The sequence below is a fragment of the Anas platyrhynchos genome, chromosome 4, assembly GCF_047663525.1.
Source record: "Anas platyrhynchos isolate ZD024472 breed Pekin duck chromosome 4, IASCAAS_PekinDuck_T2T, whole genome shotgun sequence".
In the NCBI taxonomy this organism is placed as follows: Eukaryota; Metazoa; Chordata; class Aves; order Anseriformes; family Anatidae; genus Anas; species Anas platyrhynchos.
In genome coordinates this window covers 15,943,316-15,971,088 of record NC_092590.1, presented here as the reverse complement: position 1 = coordinate 15,971,088, position 27,773 = coordinate 15,943,316, and the positions used below count along the sequence as shown (strand labels likewise).

Below are 27,773 nucleotides of genomic sequence, written 5' to 3'. Positions count from 1 at the left end.
TTATGAAACCATTTGATCCAAGCTCCTGCCCAGGGCAGCCGGCACCCTTCAGCCCAGCGCAGCCAGGCGGGTTGGCAGGGCTGGGCTCGGGGGTGATTCACGGCCAGGCGAGGGCTGCTGAGCATCGATCCGTAGGGGTGGTTAGTTACCTTTAGTCACCTCCGGCTCCTGAGATGCAAGTCCCCATCGGCTCCTCAACAACCTGCAGCAGGGAGCTGCTGCCACAATCCATCCATTAAAAAAAAAAAAAAAACAGGGGGGAGGGGGGGGGAGGCAGGAAGCAGACCTGGCCACAGTACCGAATCCCCCCCCCAAAGATAGGAGGCTGGGAACACGAGAAGCAAGGACTGTCGCCCGAGGAAGGAAAAATGGAAAAAAAAAGGTGAAAAAAAAATAAAAATGAAAACGAAGAAGAAAAAGTCTCTCCTTTACAGCCTCGTTCTTCTGCGACGCCGGCTCCCCCCCGGAGGACGGAGGGTGTGTGGGGATGGGGGAGGCGATCGCTGCCTCCTCTCCGCCGTCGTCGCCGACCCCCTTTTGGGACCTCAGCCCCGGCTTTTACCTCCTCCAGGTGGGCAACTTCAGGGCAACGCCACGGCCCCGGAGCCGGCACCCGCGGCCAGGCGCTTGGGATGCGGCACAGTCATTGCCTGTGCTGCTGCTGCTGCTTGCTGCTGCTGCTCGCTGCTGGGGAAGCACACAGCCGCTGCCGGAGAGAGAGAGAGAGAGACCACCGAAAAAAAAAAAAAAAAAAAAAAAAAAAAGGCAAGAAATCTTCCACCATCCCCCTTTTTCTCTTCCTCTCCTCCAGCACCAGCCGCTCTTCGCATCCGCTACCCTGCCCCCGGCCTCTCGCTCCGCCGGGGCTCGGGGACGACACAAAGGCGGCCGTGCAGAGGGGGGCGGCTGGCCCTCAGCCCCCCGGGCACCCCGAAGCCTTCCTCCTCCTCCTCTTCCTCCTCCTCCTGCTGCTGCGGACACCGCCAGCCCCGGAGCTGCTCAGCTCGGCGGGCGTGCCTAGCGGGCGCGGGGGGGGCCCACGGCCGCGGGCGGCACGGTGCACACTCGCACACGGCTGTGGGGAAAGGGAAATGGGGCGGGGGGGAAGAAGCCGGGAACCGCAGCCCCCGCAGCAGCGGGGCCCGGGAGGCGGCGCGGCGCTGCTGCCCTGCCCGGCGGCGGCCGCACGGAGCCGGGCGGGCGGCGAGCCGAGGGGCAGGGGAGCGGCGAGGGCCCGGATCTGGGTTGCGTGGACGCGGGCTCCACCTAGCAGCCGGCCCGCAGCGCGCCCAGCCCGGCCACCGCGACCCCCGCCCCGCAGGGAGACAGCGCCCGCTGGATTCCCCGCCTGCCCATTGGCTGCCCAGCCCGCTGATCCCCGCCCGAAAGAGCCAATGAAAGGCAGGGTGTCGGGATCAGGCTGCTCCGGGGTGGATTCTGCACCGCCGGGGGGGCTACGCTGCGGTCTCGCTGCCAGCAGCTGCCTGGGTACCAGCACTCTTAATGCCCTACCCAGGGAGAGCTCCCCAGCAGGTGGAAAATCATAGAATCGTGGAAACTCGGGGTTGGAAAGGATCTACAGGATCAGCTAGTCCAACCACCCTCCTATCACCAATGCTGCACACTGAGCTACCAAATCGCATCTCGTAGCACCTCATCCAGGCGCTCCTTGAACACTGCGAGGGACGGTCACTCCACCACCTCCCTGGGCAGGCTGCTCCAGCGCCTGACTGCTCCGAGAGATAAAAGTTCTGCCTGGTATCTAATCTAAATCTCCTCAGGCTCAACTTGAGGCCATTCCCTTTAGTCCTATCACTGGTTACCTGTGAGAAGAGGCCAATCCCCAGCTCCCCACACCTTCCCTTCAGGTAGCTGCAGAGAGCAATGAGGTCTCCCCTGAGCCTCCTCTTCCCTAGGCCAAACACCCCCAGCTCCCTCAGCCGCTCCTCACAGGCCTTGTGCTCCAGGCCCTTCACCAGCTCCGTAGCCCTGCTCTGGACATGCTCCAGGGCCTCGATGTCCTTCTGGTAGTGAGGGGCCCAAAGCTGAACACAGTGCTCGAGGTGCGTCCTCACCAGAGCAGAGCACAGGGAGACGATCCCCTCCCTGCTCCTGCTGGCTGCACCATTCCTGACACAAGCCAGGATGCCGCTGGCCTTCTTGGCCACCTGGGCACACTGCTGGCTCGTGTTCAGGCGAGCATCCATCAGCACCCCCAGATCCTTTTCCTCTGCACAGCTTTCCAGCCACTCTGCCCCGAGCCCATAGCGTTGTATGGGGTTGTTGTGGCCAAAGTGCAGGACCCAGCACTTGGCCTTGTTGAACGTCATCCCATTGGCCTCAGCCTAGCCTGTCCAGATCCCTCTGAAGGGCCTTCCTACACTCTGGCACATCAACTCTACCTCCCATCTTGGTGTCATCTGCAAACTTACTAAGGGTGCACTCAATCCCCTCATCTAGGTCATCAATAAAGACATTAAACAAGATAGGCCCCCAATCCCCTGCTCCCCTCCTCAAATGTGAATCCCACGCTCTCTGGAGAGCCACAGACAATCTGGGCAAGGGATGCAATCTCTGTTTTGCTCTACAGCATGAACAGTTTTCTTCAGTGCTAACAACGGGCCTCTGGAAATAAAGGTGCTCAGTTGAAACATAATAAATGTTTTCCTCCCTGACCTCATTGTCCATTCACCTTTAGTTTTGGAGAGAAAGACGCAAACCAAATAAAACAGTCTCACACGACGCTGGATGGCCACGCTGGTGGCCATGTTGAACTACGCAAGCATGCACAGCCACCACATGGGCCGGTGCCTAAGTACTGACACAAGCAACACACCGTACTTCTTAACAGTGACCACAACTGTCTGTTTAGACATTGTATTGCTGGCTCTTGAATGTAGAAAAATTGTAGCCCGGAGAGCTGGAGAGGTCCAAAAGAGGCCACCTAGTCCATGCAACTGGCCCAGCGCAAGGCCCACCACATTGGTTATCCCAGCCACATGTTTCTTTAACAAAATCTTAAGGATGTCCAATGGCAGAGGCCGTGCAACCTTGCAAAACTGTCCTTTTCAGTGGGATAGAGGAATTACTTCATCTCATTTGCTAGCTCAGACCATGAGTCAGAAGAATGCCTACACATGTTCCAATCTGCATTGCTGGTTAGATAGGCACAGAAGTGCGTATTTTATGTTAAAAAGTGATATTAAGGAAGTACTAATGTGCTGTGGAAAATTAGGACTGAGACACATGAACACTGTTTTCTCAATAATAAAATCAGGGCGCATCTCACCGACGCTGCAAAAATAAAGAAAATAATGTCCACCATGTTGAAATTCAGGTAAAAAAAAAAATATCTAAAGTTACAACAGATCTGTCTCAAGAGCTTCCACTTCCAGTAGACCTGTGTGAAGTCATATTAAAGAACACCTGGCCTCTCCCACAAGGCTGAAGAATAACCCCAAAAGTCCAAGCAAACAGTGTGCAGCCTTCTGCAAATGTTTACTTTACGTAAAAGTAGGTTTTAAAACAATTAAAAGGCCCATTGTGTTTCAAGCTCTGCATTTGGCTCAGCAAAATTATTCTCTCTGGTAGGAAAAGCCCTCACTTCAGCCTTAGGGAATCTACTGCTCCATTCTCAGGCCTTCTTCCAGGGGCCACATGGAAAATAAATAAATAAATAGAAATAAAAATAAATAATAATAATAAATTAAAAAAAAAAAAAAAGGAAAAAACACTTATCCCCTCAAAATTTGTATTGCTACCTCTGTTGGGGTACTCAGAGATATGAGATTCTCCAAAATATGATTACCTCTCTGATGATATTCACCATATCTGCTCTGGGAATGGAACGAAGCTATACAAGTTGAAATGAGTTTTGCTATGTATTTTGAAGCTCTGTTTTAATGGAGAGGCGAGAATTAAATCAGTGCTTAGTCAGCAAGTGAAAAAGACAAATTACAACTAAGATTATAGTCTTTTTCTTTTTTCCTCTTGTAGTGTTACATATTATGAAGATGAAACAAAAACAAAAACAAAACAAAGAATTTCAGGGCAAGTCAAGGAAGAGCTTCAGAAAGTCACCAGCCCATGGTTGCACATTAAAAGTGTGATTTGGGCTTAATATTGCAATCAAGCCAGAAAAAAAAAAAAAAAATGAGACACAAAAGTCTTGTTGGGTCATGCCATTGTAGTCTCCGGTACAGGCAACTGCAAGATTTTTCCTTAAAGGATATTTTCTTGCTACTTTGTCCAGTGAAAATTGAAAGGTGTCCAGGGATGAGGTTTCTACCAATTCCCTTGAGTGATTACTCCCTCGTCTCATATATCTCACCATTTGGAAGATTTTCCTGCTGTTCAGTCTACATTTTCCGTTTCTTAATTTCATCCTATTACTTGTGGTTATGGCCCCAATTAATCAAAGTACTTCAGTGCATGCTTAAATTTAGGTATGTGCTTAAGCTCCGTTGAAATCACGTATGTCAGTGTTTTGCAGAACTGATGGATATGTCCATGTGTTTAAGTACTGTGCTGAACTGGGACCATGCATCATCTGAAATACTTATCCCTCTCTTACATATTTTTAAACCATTACCCTTCCTTTGCTTAATTATTGATTAGATAAGGTATATATTAAAGCTACCTAATTTCCTCTTGTGTATCAGTCTTCCAAGCATTGACATCTTTTCTTCTCTGAATCTGAATACCCTCAAGTTTGTGTTTTGTAAAAACAGACAACGAGGTAGTGCAATATAATGCCATATTCCATACATGAAGAAGAGTTAGCTTTTGCTGTTGAAGGATATAACCTACCTGCACTGGCAACCCCAAACTGCATTAATTTGTTTTGCTGCTCTATCATTTTGTAAGACTCTCTCCGTTATCACCCTAGCATACTCGGGTTTTTCCTCACACAGACAGACAGACCTTAGGTCTTCAAACTCACTTTGGTGTTTTGCACCGGAAAACCTGTGCCAGATCCAAATTGCATCCTTAGAGGTTTCCAGAACTCTTTCTCACATGGAAAAAAATATCACGATTTCAAATTAATGCTCTCCAGATGCATTATGTGAATGTGCTCACCCAATGTTTTGGGTTTCCAATCTATTTTCTTCTTCAGGAGTGTTTGTAAAGTACTCCTGTGGTATTTTTGGCAAATATAATAACTGATCCTTTCACCCTTCCCTACAAAAAATCATGAATAAAGACACAAAATATAGCATTTGTCATCGCATTGCCTCACCAGAAACAGTCTCCACATGACAATGCCAACAAGTGAATAAAAGCCTGTTCCCTCAGTCTGCTCCCAATCCTGGTGACAGTGCTCATACCCAAAGCAATTTGAATTAACTGCAAGAGCCAGATCTCATTTCATAAAACAGGCTGAAGCGTGCTTTGCTCATAACCTAGTGCTGTCAGTGTGGCAGGTTCCCCTCAGCCACCAATTTTGCCATTCTTCTGAAGAAAGCAGTGAAGGAGTAAAAAAGTGCCTGAGCTGCCCCGACCCACCAGTGCAGGCTGCCTATTTCATTATCCCCCAGGTAGATGCAGAGCTTTAATAACCGCTTCATTATTTTACTGTGGATTAAAATCAGGTTCAATGGATTGTAATTGCCTGTGACTGACTTTTTCTTTTCCCTTCCTTCATTTCTTCTTCTTTCTTCCTTTCCTTCGTCTTTACTTCCTTTCTTTCTTTCCTTCCTTCTTTCATTCTTTCTTTCTGAATATCTGTGTCCCATTTATTTTCTGTCTTTCTCTCAGATTTTCATGAACTTCCATAAACAACTGTCACTGAGCCATTATGTTCTGTAATGGATTACCTTGCTCTCAGAGATGCACGTCATCTGCACAAGTTCATGGGTACACACTCAGGCTTTTTATTTTCTAAGCCAGTTCTCCTTTACTAGATACATTTCCCAATGCTTTCTTTACCTCATGATCAAGTGTTATGTGGATTGCTTTTCAGTTATTTTTCCAACGTGAAGTTTGTTATAACAAAAATACAACAACTGTAAAAATGTATATATATATATGTATGGCAAATAACCAAAATACAAATAAACAAAATGGGCTTCCTAACAGATCCTGCAAACCTCATCTTGTCCCTTGAGTAAGATTTTCATTTGCTACCTGCATCACCTTCCTCCCACAGACTTCATGCCAGCAGCTGTGCTGTGTGTGCAGAGCATGCCAAAGCCCTTTGCTTCCAACTCAGTCAAGAGCAGACGGTTCCCACCCCAACCTGCTTCTCCCTGCACATGCCTGGTAGCCCAGCACACAGCTTTGCTTCAGGATTAAGGTATGAACCCTTTTCTGCTGGGTGAATGAAAAGAGCAAGTTCTGTCTCTCTCCTCCTTCAGGAGGTGTGTTTTCCCTGCTGGAGTTGGTTTCCAGAAATGGGGGACCAGATGTGGGCCTCTTCTGAGGTGCCCAGGGAGGTGGTGGAGTCACCATCCCTGGAAGTCTTCAAAAGACATTTAGATGTAGAGCTTAGGGATATGGTTTAGTGGGGACTGTTAGTGTTAGGTTAGAGGTTGGACTCGATGATCTTGAGGTCTCTTCCAACCTAGAAATTCTGTGATTCTGTGATTCTGTGATTCCTGCACTCCTAAACAGTACCACACAAGTTGCCTGGGCATCAGGATACTGGTACCCCAATACCAGCCCTACATAAATCAATGGGAATTTGACATTTGGGGCTAGCCTGGGTGGCCAGGCTGGCTCTGCTGTCTCGTATGAAGACATGAAAGCCTCTTGGCAAGAGGAAAAATAAAAAAGCTACTGCACAGGGGCTTTTAATGTTCAAAACACTCATGCTAATAATGCTTTTTTACTTGCTATGTAGAGATGTCATGCATACCACATAATTTGATTAAAGCATTTTAGTCTTTGCAGATTCAGTTTAGCTGTTTTTAAAAGACATCTCCCATTTTAGTCATGAATTTCTGCTTTCATAGGAATCAAAAACAAGTCAGAGGTAAGACTTTTTCAGTACTTCAGTGGTACATCTCTTGCATTATTGTTCACTTTTCTTTCTATAATAAGTGAAACTCTGAGGATGTGCAATCATTAGTTTGTGGATAATTGGCGCAAATTTTCCTTCTTTTTCAGTCTCTTCTTCATGACACATACCTTCACCTCCATTTGAATATCATTTCTCTAGGCCTATGAACATTCTAAACGAAGAGCAAGTTTGGGACCTCCTGGTGCAAATTAACAGCTACAAGTCTACAGACCCTGATAACACGCATGCCAGGGTCCTGAAGCAATTGGCTGATGTAGTTGCCAAGCCTCTCTGCATCATATTTGAAAAGTCCTGGCATTCAGGTGAAGTCCCTAGTGACTGGGAAATGGAAACATCACTCATATTTTTAAAAAGGGCAGAAATAAGGACCTGGGGAACTACTGATCAGTGAGCCTCATCTCTGTGCCTAGGAAGATCATGGAAAAGATCCTCCTGGAAGCAATGTTAAGCACATACAGGACAAGGAGGTGATTGGAGACAGGCAGCCTGGCTTCACCAAGGGAAAATTGTGCCTGACCGATCTAATGGCCTTCTATGATGGAGTAACTGCATCAGTTGACAAGGGAAGACTGACGGATGTCATCTACTTGGGTTTCTCTACGGGCTTTGGCAAGGTCCCACATGACATCCCAATCTCTAAATTAGAAAGATATGGATTTGAAGGGTGGATCATCCAGCAGATAAGGAATTGGCTTGCAGGTCACAGCCAGAGAGTAGTGGTCAATGCCTCTATGTCCAGATGGAGGCCAGCGATGAGTGGTATCCCTCAGAGATCTGTCTTGGGACCAGTGATTTTTTAATACCTTCATCAGGAGCATAGATGATGGGACCGAGCACACCCTCTACATATTTACAGAGGGCGCCAAGCTGAGTGGTGTGGTTGATAGCAAAGAAGGAAAAGATGCCATTTGAAGAGAGCTGGAGAGACTAGAGAAGTGGGCCCATGTGAACCTAATAAGGTTCAACAAGTGAAAGTGCAGGGTGCTGCACCTGGGTTGGGGCAATCCTGGACAGGAGTACAGGCTGGGTTAAGAACTCATTGAGAGCAGCCCTGCAGAAAAGGACTTGAGGGTTCTGGTAGACAAAAGGCTCAACATGAGCCAGCAGTGCACACTTGCAGCCCAAAAGACTAACAGTGTCCTGGGCTGCATCACCAGCAGGTGGAAGAAGGTGATTGTCCCCTTCTGCTCTGCCCTTGTGAGGCCCCACCTGGAGTACAGAACCCAGGTTTGGTGCCCCCAGCACAAGAAGTACGTGGACCTGTTGGAGAGAGTCCAGAAGAGGGCTACGAAGATGATCAGAGGGCTGAAGCACCTCTCCTATGAAGAAAGACAGAGAGGGCTGGGGATGTTCAGCCTAGAGAAGAGATGGTTCAGGGAAGACCTCATTGCAACCTTTCAATACTTGAAAATATAAAAAAAAAAATCAAATAATACCTTTTTATTTAGCAATAATTTATTTAATACTGGCACACCAGCCAGTTAAAACAGGTTTGTAAGAGCCTGGCACCATCAGAACAGCACAAAGGACAGAAAGTGCCATGGAGCATCCAGTCCCTAATTTGCAGTTGATTTATTTCCTCTCAGTCCATATCAGTAATCCCAAAGTCTTGCACTGTGGAAGATGGGTTCCTAGTCTCTCAGTGGAAGAGGTACTTCTTCTGTACTCCTCTTTCTGTAAGCAGTGGTGCTGTTTCTCTGCTTCTTGAAGGGGAGGCAGTAGGGACATAGGAAGAATTTCTAGCACAGATGCTCAGGGTAGGGTGCTGCCCCCAAAAGCATGACATCTGGTTGAAGCAGATTACCATCCTTGATGTACATATCGAGATCCACCTTGCTCACAAAGCCATCGCGACTGGGAAGGCCATGCAAACACACTGCAGAAAACTGGTGGTGACTGGTAGCTTGGACATGGCTCACAAAATAGCCCTGCATAAGAATTATCTGAGCTGCTGACCCAAATCTTTCCGTAGTTGAGGAAATAATGCAATTAGACACAAAAATCATTAATAATTTAGCTTAATTGAAGCTCAACAATACCATGTTCCTGTAAGACTTTAGATGTTTGGAAAGCATGACCTATGTTGTTTCAGTACATAAATAATGTGGTAGAAAATAGAAGTTGTCACTAGAACCAGTACTTAGAAAACTTGTTTAGTCTTGTTTTTCATTAATTTGATCTCTGAAATTAAGTTTGACTCCTGAATTCACAGATCTGGCTCAGCATTTTTGAAGTGCTATACACATTTTGGAAAAGGAAGGTAAAAGCCTCTCTTTGTGGGTGGAAAAGTTAGTCTGGAAGATGTAAAGAACTGTTGTAAAAGAGGGACTTTGATCTAGAAGCCACGGTAAAGCACATGGGTGTGCTGAGTACACTTCATCCAGGCTAAATGGAAAGAGCAATTAAATGCCCCTCCATGTAGTTATTGTTGAACCAACAGGAAGCAGAAATAGGAGAGGGAAAATAAGCCACGCAGCCAGAGAGGTTGCCCTAGGACTGGCAGCAGATTTGGAGGCAGGGGGGTTGATTGGTTGCAGCTGCTGGTAAAAGTTGGAGAATTTCAGGGAAACCAGGAGAAATTCAATAAACAGCAAAAGCAGCAGCTGGGATTAAGATGAAGAGTCAGAATGACTCTCAGGACCTATGAGGGAGGTGGGCAGTAATTTCCAGGCTGCTTGTCCATTTATTCTTTTATGGCATTAGAGAAAATAGGATGCTGTACATGAATAGTACAGCATGACATATCTACTTGGCACTCATATTCCGTAGGAAAACAATGTGTTAGTCTTAATCTATAGGGTATTTGAAGCCATATGCTGTGTGCTGCACCTTAGCGTGACTCCATCAGCCAGGACCACGGAGCCTTTACATGCTACGAGAAACCAAAATCTCCCATGAAGAAGAGGAGGAAATCCACTCCTGGCATCCACCGCAGCATTAGCATGCAGGATGAATTATGCTGATGTCCAGAAGAATAAGGTTCCAGTTCACATTGCTTGCTGGCCTTGAGAGAAATTTGAGCTACTGGCAGGAATATTGTATTGCCCCTCAGGGACTGCTGGGCACGGTGCTTTTGCAGTACTTTTAGCCATGGATCCTATAATGCTTGTATCATCTGTAACCACTTATCTCACCTAGCTCCTGGTGAGCAGTATCAAGAGAAGATACAAAGGGAAAAACGCTGCTCTTCTCGCAGCGCAGTGAGAGGATTTAAAGCCATTTGTGTAACAAAAGTAGGAAATGATCATAGCTAAGAAGTCAGTGTTTTAAGGGATCTCTCTGAGGACTTCAACCGCAGTGATGTGAATTTAGTATGCATGGTATTAAAAGGCGAAACTCTAAACTGAATAGGAAATTAACTTTCTCACTTGGGGTTACGCTGCAGGGGTAAAGCGATCCTAATTTTTAAGAAGACTGAATCAGGTTACAAAAAGAGAGAAATCAATATTGCAAGGGAAGTTTTGGAAGATTTCAAATAATGAAACCAGGTAGACTAGTTTGTACCAAAGAGCAGAGAAGCCCCCTTCAGTTAAACATACGTAAAGTGAAGTCTTAGGCAGATACTTGGTGCATACAATTTGATGAAGAGGGGAAAAAATACAAACAAACAAAAGAATAGACAAGACTGAGTCCAAACAAAGCCTAAGTGATTATACATAAAATCATGGTTTTAAGAAATCAGTTGCTGTGTGTGACTGATCTTTTTGGTCTCCTTTGTGATCTTTTTGCCTTCTGGGTTCCAAATCAAAAATCAGTGGAATAATTTTTTAATAAGTTCACTTTTCTTTTAACCTGTATCAGCTGTCATTGAAATATGATTTCACCCCCTTCTGTACAGCTGATTGGCACATCTTTGTTTTGCACATGCATTTTTATAAATCTTTTCATGTTTACTTTGATAGGGTCACAGGAAAATGATCCACAACAAGTGGGAGATCTACTCTTCAGATAGTGTAGTGTGAGGTGATGAAAGGGAAAGCAAAACACTGAGGAACAGAACAAATCAGAAGAGATTAACAACACATAAAGGCCCAGTGGACCCTCACTAGAGGACTGTCAGAGATGTCGTGTGCCAGCATCTTTGCCATTGCAAAGATACTGACTCTAATAGCACAAATAGGGCAACTTCAGAGCTAGATGTTTATAAGTATGGGTATAGAAGAATCCAATTCGTTTTGTGCTCATTAGAGCTGAGAAAGACTTGCTGAAACACATTCTGAAAGAGAAGGAACAGCCAGCAAGATGTGTCTAACACCTTGTATGAAGGCTAATAGGCCGGACTATAAAGTTTTTATCTACCAGCACATTGGAAAAAAAAAAAAGGGGGGGGGAGGAGGGTGTGCATGCTTTCAGGGACCTTTCAGTATCTAAATGGAAATCTGAGCTTGACTGATAACAGGAGCAGATTTCAAAAGAAATTTCAGACACATCTCACCACAAGCCAACAGGACTTGTGCTCCTAAATCCCTTACACATTAATCCATACTACTTCATGGTTATTAAATAAGCACGCAGAAAGACTGTAGGTAGCCTGATATTAGCATGTATAGGATGTGTCATGGTAGCATCTCCTTGAGTTTGAACTCATCATTCAGTAACTTCACTTGAGTAGTGTTTATTATTCATAACACTGAAATCTGTCCCATCCCACTTCATTTTCTGAGCTGTACAATCAATAACTCAAATACACCTTTTAAGATTTCCAAATTAATCCAGACACCCTAATGTATAGGACGTACCACAAATAGATTAGTATACATAACAGTTTCTCAGTGAAACAAGATCAAAGCAGAATAGTGACTTGAGAGATACTAACATTGATATAATGAAGAGAAGTAGGCAGTTTTGATGCTTGGACATTATTCCAAGCATTTCATTCAAACTGCTTTTCAGATGTGGTACTTTTGGAGACTGGATCCCAGCACCAGGCCCTGTAAACTGACCAGCAAGTGGCTGGCTCCCATATCACCACACTCTTTCACTGGTCTCAGTCAACCCCCCAAAGCCCAGTATACAGTGACAGAAGTTTCACATCTCATTTTCCAAACAAACTGCTACGTCAGTTTTGACTTTCATCCGTATTTTGTGCTCTTCAGTATTACACATGAGGAATTGCAGTCCATGAGGACACCCAGATGGAGGAACAAACAGAAGGAGCAAACTCCTATTTCAACACTCAAACACTGAGCTGTAAATGGGTTGGAGACGACATCAGTTCTGTACTCAAAACAAAGCCTCAGCAGTCACCAGCAGGTTCTTATCTCACAAGAGCACTGTGTTGATTCTGAAGTCTGAGGACAGCCACAAAGATGAGATTTCTTCCCCAGGAAGTGTGCCTTTGGGCCCAGACCTTAGCTCACTTCAGCTGATGTGTATTCACCAACATGCACAGATCATACATCTGTTTTTCTTATCCAGGGTACCCTTTTCTCCTGGTATGTCCTGTTCAGCCACAACTTGCAGATCTGTGCAGCAAGAGATCTGCACAGCTTGTTTCTCCAGCATTTCTTACCTGGTGCCACATGCCTGTTCACAATTATTTCATGGAGATGGATAGATACCCTGTATCTGGGAATAGAAATTCCCAAATCCATCAAATTTGATGGAAAAATATCCACTTTGTGGTGATCCATCTGAGATAACCTAGATTTAAATGTAGGTTGGGCATGCCTTACTTGCCTGTTGCTTTTTAAAGCTCTGCAATAGACAAACTGTTTTTAAATAGAGCCCCAAAATTTTTTGTATTGTGTGCCTACTTGCATGTTGAAGATAAGCACTGGCAGGCAGAACAATCAGATTTGCGATCCTAAAGCAGGATAAAACCCTTGGTCTCTGCGATGTTCCATTCCAAGTCAAAGAACACAACAGCACTACATTGGACTGTTGTTTTAGTTTGTTTTCTTTTACTTGCACTGCTTTCCTTGTTATCTCTTGCATACTAGCTTTTTGCCCTTCTGCTCTGCTATACTGAAAGAGATGAAGCTCATGAATTAAGTTTTGCTTCTATTACTGCTGACTTTAAAACAAACAAACAACACCAACTAGTCTGTTAGTAAATTGTGGAAGTGGCTGTCCTCAGACTTGAAAGATTCAAAGCTCTGGTGTTGTCTACTCCTTCATAACCTCTCAATGACTGACATACGTGTGGATATGCTGTATGTTGGCTCAGTGACCAAACACCTCATTCTTCTGACTTTCCTTCTTCTGACCTTGAACATCCCCCTCTTACAAGTCTCTGGGGCTCATTTATACTTTTAAAGCAGAACATATTTACTTTTACACTTGATTCAAAGGGAAAAGTTTTCCCAAACGAGATAAAACCACTGTTTAATTCAGGGAGGAAAAAAGTAAAATATTATACTGACAGTGGGGACCTTTAAATGTTGCTTCAGAAAAACAGTCCTGCATATCCCAGCCCCTGGGTTAAACAGGGGTTGACGGTGAAGTGTCCTCAGGCTACAGAACTTATCCTGCACGCAGAAGCTGGAGGGGGTGAAGTGGGCAAGACAGAAGAGTGCATTTTAGCTGTTCAGGCTTACCTGTATTATCACTCATGCATGACCTTCCTGTACAAAGAATACCAGGCAAGAAGAGGCCACCTGCTTCATCAGGTTGGGTCCATTCCTCCTGCAGACAAGCCACATCTCAATATTCATCTTGAAGCATCTGGTTTTTCTATTCTATAGTATATAAATACTAAACATTAGTACATGCTCCTGTAGCTGTATTAATTATAACCAAAGACCACTGTTACTGTTTTTATTATTTTTCCCCCTCTACTATATACATTTTCAGGGGGTCCAGCTATTAATGAATTTGAATGCTATTACCTTTTTTTTGGGGGGTGTGTGTGCCGGGGTGGGGGGGGAGGGAACCCATGGCTTGTGTTTCTAATATATGCAGTACTCTACTAGTTTTCCTTTCAAGTAATTTGCAATTACTTGGAAGCATTTATGCTTCCCATGTCCTTGGGATCATACATATTTGTCATTTCCCCCATTTTCAGTCTGACATTCACATGAAGTAGAAAAGCAGTATGCATGATGCTGCAATACCCCTCCTTACTTTTGAAGGCCACTGTGCTGGACCTGCTAACGCATACCTTATGCCCATTAACAGGAAAAAAGAAAATCTCCAATGGATTTTTATACGTTAACTTTTCTCACTTGGACCAAGATAGCAACACATCTCCAATTACTTCCCTATTGTTTTAAAACTCCTTGCATTCTGTATCTCTTGAAGAATACGTGGTGCACAATCTGACAGCTTTTGAGGCTGCACCAATTTAATAATCTCTAGCCATACTGGTATGATTATTAGCAGAACAGCTAATAGTCCCTGAAACCTGACTGCAATTCCCATGCTGTTCTTCCTTCCCTCTATTTTTATTTTATCGTCACTCGTACAAGAAGCCCATTCCTTTGCAACCATAATTAATCTCTCGGTGTCTTTTTCCAGTCCTTTTTTTTTTTTTTTTGACAGTGATTATCATGTCTTTTTTGTTTCTCCTTCCAGTTGCTGAAACTGTCACTCCAAAATACTTCCCAAGAGCAATGTTCAGGGCTGCAAAAGCAAGAACAGAAGTCCCAAAATTTGATCATCATTTTAAAGATGAGGTCCGATCAGGGAGAGAAGGCTGCTCAGCTTCAGAAGTTTTAAAAGCAGCAGATGGTTCATGTTCTGCATGAAAACAGCTTACGCACACACCACATGTTCCTCCCTAGATGTGTTCGTAAGGGTACAGCTGGAATGCAAGAGTGGCATGAGCACACATGGTACTTTCTCCTAAATACTTTCCCACCCACTTTCTTCTCAGGGAGTTTCTCATTTAAGTGTGGTTTCTTCAAGCTTAGCAATGCTCTCTGCATTCCCCTATAAGCTCGTTTTCTCCCTTGAAGCCACAAAGATGTGAGGCATCAATAGAGCAGCCCATAGTAAAACCTCAGTGAAGCTGCATCCCACCACCTCCATGGGTTTCCTTTGTGCCTGCCTCATCCTAGCATTACAGCCTACAGACTGCCATGGGAAGTCTCCTCTCATTCAAATCTTCCCCAGAGCAAGAATTCATAGCTTGTTTGCCATGGAGAAACTGTCCCACATGCTTTGTCACCTGTGTCACTCTCCTCTGAAAGTCTTTCCAGTCCCTGCTCTTCTATTACCTAGGCTCTCTACCTTAGAATATAACTTGTAATTTTTCAGTCAACCCTTGTTTTCACTTTATATCCTTTATAAGTATGTTGAACAGAACAACTCTTAGCACGCAGCTTTTAGGAGCTCTGTCAGCAAGCTCCATCCACACTGAGACCAATTATTAACTCATACCACCTACTTTACCTACTTTCTATTCTTAACCAGTGACATAGCCAGGTGCTGTCCCTTCATAGAGCATTTTTTTTTCCTTCCAGTTAAATTGATCTGTCATTCCCACAATCACAGCAGGTGTCTCCCTGTCCTCGCTTCCCCCACTATGACAAACTTCAGGGCACAAAACAAGAAAAATACCAAAACCAACTATGTGCAAAGAATTCTCTATTCAGAATAAGTGTGAGACCATTGCATTGCCACATAAACAGTTATTCTGCTACCAAGATACATTTCCCTATTCACTAAGAACAATTAAACACACAAAGCTTGCAATACTGGAAAGTAGTTGCTTACTGATAATGCAGAACAATTCGTAGATGAGGCTGATTTCACTGGCAGGGTTTAAGTGAAAAATAAAATATATATACTCATTGAAGTTGTCTGAATAAAGCATGAAGGGCTTGTAATAAGAACAACAAGCAAAACAGTACTTCTAGGCCTCAGCAGCAACATTTTTTTCCCAGTATGGAATCAGAAAGACAGTCAGGACAAGTAATGTTCTGGAAGTCATATGCTAGTTTACCACCTTTAGGTGCCTCATTTCAAGCTTAAAGATCTATAAAAACATCTTTGGTATTATTCACCCCCACTCTTTGAAAAGAGTAATATCACAGATTTTGGAAAGTACTCACAGCATAGGCTTAATTGAGAGATTTAGGATTAAGGGCTGCCTCAGCAGCAAGAAGACTTGCTCTAGGTTGCATCTGAAGCACTACTCTCTGCCATATAAATAGCACAGCAAACACTAACTCACTCCTCTTTCATTCCTTACTGATGGCTCCATCAACTGCTATAGAGCTGCTCTGATTATTCCCAGCTGAACCTGGTAATTGGTGCCTGGCCAGGAAATTAATTAGAGGCATACCTGTGGTTCTCCTCATAAGTATGCATGGAAGGTTTTTCTTCATTTTATTTAGCAAGCAATGTCATTTTATTTGGCATCCACACACCTCGTTTCTTTTGGATTATTTATTCCCCTTTCTTTGATAGTAGCATGGACAATTCTTACCAGCTGTCCCCAGATTTCATTATGTTTCTGTTTACTCCTGCTTTGAGAACATTCATGAGAATGTCGACTAAGTCAGGGCCTGCCACTAAACTCTGTTACGCTACCTGATCGCACGTCTCCATATTACGTGCTGTTATTTACCGTTGCTCCTTCCGTGGACTTTTTGCCAGCTCTCAAAATGCTTGAGAGCAGAACTGGGGAACAATTCATTAATGACTTTGCTTCTTATTTTCATTCATGAAGTACATACAAACAGCCTGATTGTTACTGATTTGTTTGTTACTTGAAAATTTTCAAGAAACGTGTAATGCAAACATGTTTAATATGCTGGTTGCTGGCAAATTACATTAATACATCCCAGACTAATGCTTTTTGCGATGTGATCAGTTACTTAAATGGTACAGTACTGCTTTACCTCCCCTGTGTGCTAAGTGAATATTTTAAGAACCCCAATTAAGAAACCATAAAATGACAAAAGCAAGCACAGGGCATTTATGAGACTGTTACTAAGCTTTACCAGAAGAAGTATCTTGCAGCAAAATTTACAGAGAACAAATGAGAGATTGTCAGTGCTTTACAGGTGTTTTTCTTCTAGTGAGTGATCACAAACACTTGGTTTTTGTATTATGCATGAATCTACTTCAGAGTCTGTAAATCAGTTTATATTTCTAAAATACAGTTCCATAAAAAATATCTTATGAAGGTATAAAATCAATGGCACCACATTTACCAAACACCGTTTACTCACTGATTCTGTATTTCATTTTTTGTTAACAAAATACGTATAAATACATAAAATATGTTATAGTTATATATTATACCATATATTAAAATATAAAGCAATAAAAATCAAATAAATAAAACATTCATTTTATATGTTATATGTTGTATGTTATATGTTATATGTTATATGTTGTATGTTATATTTTATATTTTATATTTTATATTTTAATCTAATTATATATGCATAGAGATTTATTTTTTATGGGATCTAGCAGAGTTTATACATTTATTCTTCCTCTGTGTGCTCAGAGATAACTCTGCTGATATCGGTTCTTTCATTTTTTAGAAGATTTATTTCCCTAGGAAGCATTTTCACCTCTTACTTTTGTTTTTCTTTCAAAAATCAATACCATATTTACCTTTCACTAATATATTGATGGGTCTCTGGTTGTTTATGAGTTTCCAGTAGTAATTGTTGTGCTATAGTAGAATATCAGGCTGAATTTATTTCTTGATATACTTCTCATTGAGAAATTGATTTTTTATTATATTTTGGGGGGAGATAAAATATCTGTTCTGTCATAAATAGCTTTGCCCTTGTCAGATAGCTAGGCTGATCAAATGAAATGTATATTTCAAGGATTCTTATTAAGGAATTAAAACACTAGATTTTTTTTTTTTTTCCTTCTTATATTATTGGAGTGGGGAGGAGGGATGGAAATCAGTTTAATACCTCAAGATCATCTAGGTCCAGTGATTTATTTCTAATATTAATACATGCATTTCTACATACATATATATGTTCAATATATATCTATTTATAATTATATATGTTTATATTTGTATATTTATATATATATATGTGCACATACATGTATGAATACATGGATATATGTGTATACGTGTAGGTTTAGCTCACCAGTGTGGATCTTTTCCCCAGCACTCAGCAGAAACCACAGAGAAGCAAGGCTGGGGGCAGGCGTGGGCTCCCCATGCTGTCTCAGCCATCAAAAACAGCTGATCTGGTGGGAACCGCAGCAGAGGTGTCCTGGAGGAGAGCAGCAAGGGAGGGAATTAGGGAAGCAGGAGGGGAACTGCAGGAAAACACCTCTAAGAGCCAAGACACAAAGCCTTTCCTGTATGCAACAGCTGGGATACTTTCATACCTCATTGTGGAGTGCAGCTTTACTGACACACAGGTGCTTATGTTGGACTGGTTTATGCTCATAGCAGAAGTGGGTAAGTGGTATGGATATGTATACAGCATCACAGGGTTTGAATTTAGCTGCATTTGTCACATTTTTAATGATAAAACCCAGGATTTCTAGTGAGAATGCCCATTTCAAATACAACACAAACACCAAAATTAAAAACAAATCTGGCTCCTTAAATGAACCGCAAAATGCAGAGCCACCATGGTGTAAAGTGACACAATACATAAACGGAGATCAAATCTCAGCTTGAATTGTATTACACTCAAGCCCATCTGCACCTATCTTGCATTTTCATCTTGATACAGTATTTTTATTTCCTTGCCTGGATGTTGCGTGCTGCCAAGCAGTGGGTGTGCTGTGCCCTGGACAGAGCTGCCCCTCACATACAGGTGTAATGCCTCCTGTACATCTGGTAACCAAAATCCAGCCTTCTGCTAAAAGGAGGATGTCTTATTTCAAGTGCCTCAGAAGTAGCAATATGGGCGCAAAACTTGCTGTTCAGTGACAGATGCTCCACCACCAGATCATTGGAAGAGGATGAACATAGTAGAGGGAAAAAACTCAAACCCTCAAACCCAGACTCGAAGCACAACATTACGCCACTTCAGCTTATGTTCTATTTTCAGAAAATGCTAACGGAGCTGAAACACAATGGGCAATGATTTCTTATGTTGCTCACAACAGAAAGTATTTGTACGGTAATGCAAATACGTGGCGGTGGCCTGCAGGGCTGTTGTTGAAGAGAAATGTTTACGGGGATGTTGGATGTGATTCACCGAGGCTCTGCAGCAGACCATGCTGGGATGCAACATATCTGGACTGCAGGCAAAGCACGAATAACCATTTCCCCATCCTGCAAAGAGTGTGGTGGGGGGACACCCAACAGGGTAGGTGAGGGACCATGGCCACCCTTGTCCCTTCCCATGCAGCTTGGACATGAAGATGCCAAGTCTTTTCTGTTTGATCATACGCTTGAAGAAAGTGGAAGACAACAGTACTTTAAGATACACAGGACATAGAAACAGCAAAGCCAAGAGAGCTCACAATGTTTTATCGCCAAGGAAAAATATCCGAGACATTCTTGTTTTCTACTCATTAAATGTGGAGAGTCATTGCTTGCTTAACAGGAGAGTGATTTTGATACATGCTGCAAGGTGGCGGCATAAAGAATGGTGGATGGGCTGACCAGACCCCGAATCAGACTGCAGGTGAGCTTTAAATAACACTCTTTCAATTTTTTAAGGAGTTCCTTACACTAGGGGAAACCAGCTAAAGAGAAAGGAAAAGAGAAAGGAAAAAAAAAAAAAAAAAAAAAGGAAAGAAAAAAAAAAAAAGGAAAAGAATAAGCCTACTGCTGTAGGGAGTCCTGCTCCATGGGGAAACACCAGTCACCCACCACGGGAGCATTAGGACCCCATTGTAAGGGAGTGTGTGCCTAAGTTGTGTGCACTTGTTTTCATCGTGCTGCAAAACCATAAAGTTCTTAAAGGCGTTTAAGCACTAATCTCATTATCACTTCCCCACATAGAGAAGTGAAAAAAAAAAAAAAAAAGAAAGAAAAAAAAAGGCTGGATGATATTGTTTCTTTGGTAGTAACTCTTGCCCCATCTCCCACTCTCATCAATGGAAGTGATTTTCTCGAGCCTTTACGAGTGAAATGAAAGTAGCTTTCCCTGGCATCAGGCAGAGTCTAGGACAGGGATGATTCCTCGCTTTTGCTTTAAGGCTCTTGCAGGATTTATAAATATTTGGCAACTACTCTTAGAAAAATGTGAATTTAGAAGCCACCCGATTTGGGACTGGATCCTTGGCTTCTGCAAATTGTCACAGCTGAGTTGAAATTATTGGTGCAATAGGACATTTTGCTTCAGCTGTCTGCTAGAAGCCATTAAATCCCAAACAGCCTCTGTGAATGGTTGTGACAAAACTCTCCCACTGTCAGCTCAGCTGGAAAAACAGCAAAATCTTAGGTTGGCCTGTTAACACAGGGGACCAAGGAGAGAAACCAAAACCTGACAGGGATGCAAAACTCACAGTACACATCAGGGCAAATTTTAAAAAGAACACAGCACTTGTAACTGGGCCCAGATTTTCAAAGTGCTCTCTAGGCTGTAGCATCCATTGTCACACCAAAGGGCTGTCAGATGCAGGCAGCTAACTAGGCATAGAGGAAACAGCTAAATTTCTATGCCAGTGGCTTCTGGATTTAACCATCTTAGATGCTCATGTGAAGATAATGCTGGAAAATGAAAATGCTGCAGATAAGATTTGGGTGTCTTTCTATGGTTTGAGCCTGGATGCAACTGAAGATCAGTTGTCTCTGTTCACTGAATTTACCTAGATTCACAAGTAGCATTGGGCTGATGGAAGATACATTTTTCTGTGAATAATTTATGGACCAAAACAGACAAACAAACAAAAACAAAACAAAACAAACAAACAAAAATCACCAAACTTTCACTTCAGGCTGTTGTAGTTTAAGGACTTTCTAATAATAAAAAGAAAGAAACATATTTCAGGAGTTAACCTAACAGGAAAAGATTAATTCATCCAAATAAAGACACCTAAAGGCACGAGTCATTATAAATGTATCCATAAGCATACCTCTATCAACACACTTGACACAATATATTTCTGTGGGAGACTAATGTAAAGAAACAGGTTTCCCTTGTGAAAAATCTCTGATAACACCTGCCTGTTTTACCATTTTGTGATCAATCACTTTTTACAACATATTATTCCTTATCTATAAGGTTTATTCGGGTTGGGTTGTATATCTAGTCTTTACATGTGCGCCATTCCCATGACAGTCAAAAAAATGGGAGCATGGGAGCATTGCCTCATTATGCCCTAAGTCAGGAATTCAGGTTTCAACTTGTTTTGCTGTTGGAAAGATTACCCTTTTTCAAATCTTTTTTTTTTTTTTCCTTCCCCTTTTTGGAGAGGCATGCTTGTTGCCACAGGCTTGCAGCAGAAGTGATTCATTCTGGGTGAGAAAAATCATCTCTGTTATGATGACAGGGGAAAGAGCAGGCTTGGGTTAGCATAGAAATTATATCTACCAGGAATTGCATCTTTATTATATTTTTAATCTATACGTGTATTATATGACACACATATATTTCTTATAAGGATGCCTGGCTTGTTCTGTGCAATACCATTTTTGCTTTTTGGCATTGTATTTTTTTTCTTTGTGCAAATAACTCTTTATTTCTTTATTCCCAGGTAATCCTGCAAACTTTCCACCTCCTCTGTACTTATCCAATAGCAGCACGGGACCTAGAAGGAGACAGAGTTTCTCAGACAGGGAAACTAAATCTGAATGCCACCCATCCCCTGGCTTTCACAGGAGAAATGTGATGGTTAGCACTATGAAAGTAGGGGGGTTTCCGAAATTTCAGTATCTGCCCTCTAAGGATCAGAGGGAGACCATGTTATTTGTCATATGCTGCCAACATTAATGACTTCTGGTTACTGCAGACAAAATATACACTCCATATAATCATTGTCAGCCTGTGTACAAGGTTATTTCTTTGTGTCATGATGGACTAACCTGTGAAATGAGGCAGGAGAGTTGCAAAACAGGTAGAGCAGCAAAAAACTATGGCAAATATGGGTCTGTGTGGTGTTCAGTTTGTTCTCTTCAAAATGAAGTGAATGCTTGCCTTTTATGGGGAATCAGATCAACAAGTAGTGGTCTGTGAAAATGATAAACTGAAAAATTAATGAGAGATAATTGCTAAACCCTCAGATTCATAATGATAAGCAGGGGACCCATGTCACAATAGCTTTTGGCCTAACTCTTTTCTCTTCTGAAGTTAGAGGTAATCTGAGCTTGCTTGACTGAGAACTGAGAAAAAAAAAAAAAAAAAAAAAAACAAGCAGAATTTCATAGAACCAGATCCATAGCTCAAGTGATGTATTTTATCAAGCTAGGCAATACTGTTTAGGTAGCCTAGGTAAGGTAGTTGTATCCAGCAGAAAAAAATCTACAAGAGATATGGGACCAGGCTGATTTGTGCTTTGTGTTCTGCAGTCAGTTTTCTTCCTTGCTCTTTGGGTCATTCCTTGCTATAAGCAGTGAAGGATTTTGGAAGTCCATTCATTGAGATCCAGAGGCTTGTTTGTCCTGTGCTTTGTGTCAGCACTTTCAGAGGATACTTGAACACTGCTGTTTACCATTCACTACATGAGAATATTTTCTTTAAGATGGTTTCCCAGTTTTCAGAATACCTCTCCACTCAACTTGGTCAGCAAACTTCTTACGTTTTCTTTAGAGGAAAAGTGTGTTTGTTCCCATTTTTGCCTTTAAATGACAGAAAACACCACCACCAATTAACAGTGAAAATATTATTCTGTCCATGTATTTTTCAAGAAGATGAGAAGGAACATTTGTCCAGGCAGGAAAAAGCTATGGAAAAAAAAAGTGGTGGGGATTAAGTTTTCTTCATTTTACATTCTAATGCCATTTCCAATCACTTGAGAACTGCATGATTGCCTTTCATAGCTCCTGGGAATCTTGACTCTGAGAGAGAAATGTACTCTGAAATAATGGCACTAGTTCTAGATTTTATCCTTAAAAGTCCATTGGATCCTGATGAATCAGTTCCTTTGCACAACCCCAATCATTGTGTAAGTCTGCCCTCTGACAATATCTGCATGCAAATACTTCATGCACTATTTTTAGCAAAGCCTTCTGGTGACAAAACTGCAGGTAGTTGTCATTTTCAGTAGTTCACCTGGCCCATGGGTTCACTGCCATTTTGGTTGCTTTTTATCTTATCCTATTTTATTTTGGTTTGGTTTTATTTGTGTTGTATTTGTGATTGTATTTGTATTTGCAACTGTATTTGCATTTGTATCTATCTGTTTATTTATTTTTCTCTGTTTTTTTTTTTTTCCTTTCTCATACCAAGTTCTTCTTACTCAAATAATTACTATAGTCCCCCAAATGTCAGGGGAACAAGTTCCTGAAACTGTGGAAAGGAAAGGAAACATGTCTGATCATTTAAAGAAAGCCTTATCCCTCATACTTTAAAAATACTAATTTACATTAATATAGGCAATTCCACAGGCAGGTCTGAGCTAGTCCTTTTAGGTGACCAGCTCTCCTACTAGACATGGGACTATGTAGCCAAGGCACAAAGGAAATTGGCTTCTAGAACAAAATGGCTCTTCCTTTTTACCCTTGCCATTGTTGGAACTGCCAGCGATAAACTGTCTTGAAAATTAGATCATTTTTATATGCTTAAATGGGGAAATCAGGTTTTTGGAATACCTAACTGCAGTTATTACATCATGTTAGTACAAGAGGGGAACTAAAATCTAATATTTAATTAGTATTTAAATAATCTCTGAAATCACAAGAAAAAAAAAGTACAGTCTTTGAAATTTAATGATGAGAGCCATCCTTTTCCCACTTTTATTTCCTATTTTTTAGTCAGAAGGCTTACATTTTATAAGAGGTTGTTATCCTGTTATGTATGCACATCTCCTACCTCCACATGTGGTGCTGGTACCTCTGCACTGCTAAACCCACCAGGCTACTGAGAACACTTTTTCTGGAACTCAAATTCTACTTTAATTATTTTTACAAACAATTGTACTTAAGAAGCATATGTATTTATTATGAATTGTTATGCTTTCCTGTATCCATGCATAATGAATTTATTACAGTCAGGCAATTTAGCACACCCTTGTTTTCAGTTTTAATTGGATTGTTTTTGATGCCCATACTTAACCCTCAAGGTGAAATATTTGATATTCCTTTGGGAGCTGTATTTTTCTTCTTCTGTTGTAGACCTTTATGTGTCTCTGTTGTGAAAAATTTAGTTGTTTCAGATGGTTATGAATCGTAGAATCATAGAAGCATTAAGGTTGAAAAAGACCTCCAAAATCATCTGGTCCAACCATCCTCCTACCACCAATGTCACCTATTGAACCATGTCCCTAACCAAAATGCCCAACATTTCCTTAAACACCCCCAGGGACAGTGACGCTACCACCTCCCTGGGCAACATGTTCCAATGCTTAAACACTCTTTCTGAGAAGAAATGTCTCCTCATTTCCAACCTGAACTTCCTCTGGGACAACTTGAGGGCATTCCCTCTAGTTAACTATCACTAGTTATCTGTGAGACATTCCCTCTAGATAACTATCACTAGTTATCTGTGAGAAGAGGCCAACCCCCAGCTCCCCACACCTTCCTTTCAGGTAGCTGCAGAGAGCAATGAGGTCTCCCCTAGGCCTCTTTTTCTCCAAACCAAACACCCCCAGCTCCCTCAGCCGCTCCTCACAGGCCTTGTGCTCCAGGCCCTTCACCAGCTCCGTAGCCCTGCTCTGGACACCCTCCAGGGCCTCGATGTCCTTCTGGTAGTGAGGGGCCCAAAGCTGAACACAGTGCTCGAGGTGCGGCCTCACCAGAGCAGAGCACAGGGGGACGATCACCTCCCTGCTTCTGCTGGCTGCACCATTCCTGATACAGGCCAGGATCAATCCAGCAACCACATCCCCCAACTCCCTCAGCACCCTAGAGTGGATCCCATCTGGCCCCATGGAAGTTAAAAAGCAACTAATTTTGCATGTAATAAGAATCATAATCACATAATCATAGAACAGCTTGGGTTGGAAGGGACCTTAAAGACCATCTAGTTCCAACCCCGCCGCAATAGGAGGGACGCCACCAGGTTGCCCAGGGCCTCAACCAACCTGGTCTTGAACACCTCCAGGGATGGAACATCCACAGCTTCTCTGTGCAACATGTTCCTGAGTTATTGAGTACCTCAGCCTTCTCCACGTCTGTCATTACCAGTTCATCTTTCTCACTTATCAGAAGAGGTACACGCTTCTATCTGCATAAGTGAGCACCAGGTCCAGTAACCCTTCTCCTCTGGTTCGATTGTCTAATACCTGGACCAGGAAGTTATCCTCAACGCGCTCTGGGAGTCTCCTGGACTGCTTACAGCCTGCTGTGTGGCATTTCCAGCAGACAACCGGGTGGTTGAAGTCCCCCATCAGGATGAGAGCATGCGAGCCTAATGCTCTTGTAGTTGAAGCAAGAAGCATCAACAGGCTCCCCTTGATCAGTAGAACTTTGAGAGAAATTTTCATGTGAAAAAGGTTTTTTATTTTTATTTTTTAATTTTAGTAAAATGCAAAGACAGTTTTAAAAACGGTCAGTTTTGGAATGTACATTCTACTAGTGTTTTTTTGTTTTGTTTTGTTTTTTTGTTTGTTTTTGTTTTTGTTTTTTTTAATTAGAAAGACTTGAACCAAATTTTTTGTTTAAAGAATTACAGGCTAGGAGACTAGGCTTCCTTGATTTTGTCTGCAGCTATGAGAGAGAAAGACCTATTTCCAAACAGCAATCTGCAGCACACTCTTAGGAGTCTACTTAAATGCGATTTCTACATCACTCCTTGGAGATGACCTGCTTCCCACCCCAAGAGCCCAGTTTCTATAGCGATTGCATGAGCACTCCCCTGAGGCTATTTGGGAGAGTAAACACCGTGGTGTCACAAGCCCTGAATACCATGGTGTGAGCCTCCCCACTAATGAACCTTCTTCTTGAATGTGGTAAAACCTTCAGCAACAAAACACAGTACTCCACAGCAGCTCTGATGAAAGCAATGGGCCTGCTGATGGAGTAGGGCACAACTCAGCAGCAGGAAAGCAGTTAGAGTCTGTCACTCAAAGTCGAGGGTAAATGCAACTGTACCATGTTGTCAGAGCAAGGCTGTTTTGAATGCTTCTGATATCTTCTTTCAGATCTGTCTCCATAATCTCATTAATCTCTTTATTTTTAAAACATTTAAAGAGTCTGAGACAAATATTCTGGTGTTGCTTTGGTGATTCTGTCATGCATCCTTCTGTAGTTATATTTCTGTGTGAATTTTATTTTATTTTTATTTTTTTTATTTAATTCTTATTAGACTCCAGATATAAGGAGCATAACAGATGATGAAAATGGTCAAAAACTATGTCACAAGATCCAAAAGATCTTATCGATGCTGTGTTTCTTTTTTTATCAAGAAATCTGAAACACTTCAGGCAGAAAACCTATCAGATGTTGTTCTTATTTTCAGCAAGATGTTTTGATAGAGCCAAAACTTTTAACAGTTTAGGAGGTGGCAGGCCTATTCAGCTTCGCTATGTCATTAAATGCAAATGGCTACATTAGTGCAGCTTTAAGGTTCAGAATTCAAACACACATAATTCATGAAAACTGAAAGCTAAGGCTCCTGTGCTGATGTTAAATCAATCCAACTGCTCAGACTGTGCACATTAAAGAGTATGTTTAATCACACAAACCAAGCAGTTGAAATAACATCTACACAGTATTGCCAGCTTAACTTCAGTGCAGAGCATTAACAGCTGGATGAACTGTCCCTTTCTCTTTGATGAGAGAGCCTGGACCAAAGGGAGGAGATGGTGAAGGACACGCAGGTGTGTGGGGCTAGGGGTCACACCTGACTTCTGGTTTCCACTCGACCTGGAAAACACTAGGAAACGTTCCTGATACCTTTCTCCACATCTCTGCCGAAAGGTTATGTCCTCCTTTCTGTTTAGACATGAAGCAGTTCAGACAAACAAACAAACAAGGTTGTTGTAACAAAATGCCTGAGAGACACATTTCTAGACAGGAGTTTTATTTCCTTGGTCTAGAGTCGGTAACCTAAGACTGTCTAAGCATTTCAATACATGACCTCTTGTAGGGCTGCAGGGCACCAGCCATGCTGCTTGAATTTAAATAACAGAGTGAGTTCTGCTGATAACTTAAGTCACATCAGAAAGCAGGTGAAGAGTTAAGGCTCTGACATCACCCAGGGGTAATGCTATTTTGAGGACCCCAATTTTAACTTGACTTTTCATGTCTGTTTAATCCTACTGCTTTCTCTGTCCTCTGATCCTAGAACTACCTCAAAAACTTTAAGCCTGGTGAATTCTGAAAATATACAACAAGAAATGAAATGCTTTATTTCCTTACCAGGAACTGGCACTTTTGGTGGGATAATTAACATAGCTTCAGTGAACTTCCACTGTTGACCAGAGGACTCTGTTTTGTGCTTAAATGAGGTACAAAAGTCTAGTAGGCTTTGGGCTTGAACCTGGTATTTATTAGTGGGTTCTACTTATCTTCTCTTTTACACCTGTATATTCCTACTGCGGTACGTCAGGCAATATTTTTCTTGTAAAATCACTATTTCTAGTGACAATGCATAAGCATAAGAAACTTGGCCTGGCACTGCAAGCATCCCATGAAATACAATGTGCAAATGTGTGACACACAACGAAAACCCCACTTTTACTGTTATCTTTTCCCAAGGTAAACTTTGCCTTTGTGCCTTTCCTGTGCTGGGCATCCTGGAGGGGTAACATAGGTTCTTACAGCACCCTGCAAAGACTTAAGTGCCACATCAGTAAAAGTACTCACAAGACATTT

At 42.4% G+C, this 27,773-nt stretch overlaps 1 protein-coding gene across 23 annotated transcripts in view; it reads right to left on the bottom strand.

Moving 5' to 3' along the window:
- Positions 1-16,158, bottom strand: part of ADGRL3 (adhesion G protein-coupled receptor L3) — a 524,429-nt gene extending 508,271 nt beyond the window's left edge. For 4 of the 23 annotated variants that reach the window (XM_038178123.2, XM_072037067.1, XM_072037071.1 and 1 more), the window contains exon 1: positions 150-1,230. The gene's annotated coding sequence lies outside the window, so the exon portion shown is untranslated. Of the gene's footprint in view, positions 1-149; positions 1,235-13,560; positions 13,702-16,017 lie in introns of those variants that run through there. The other 19 variants (XM_072037072.1, XM_072037068.1, XM_072037070.1 and 16 more) reach the window with 9 other exon arrangements.
- Between the last annotated feature and the right edge of the window lie 11,615 nt (positions 16,159-27,773).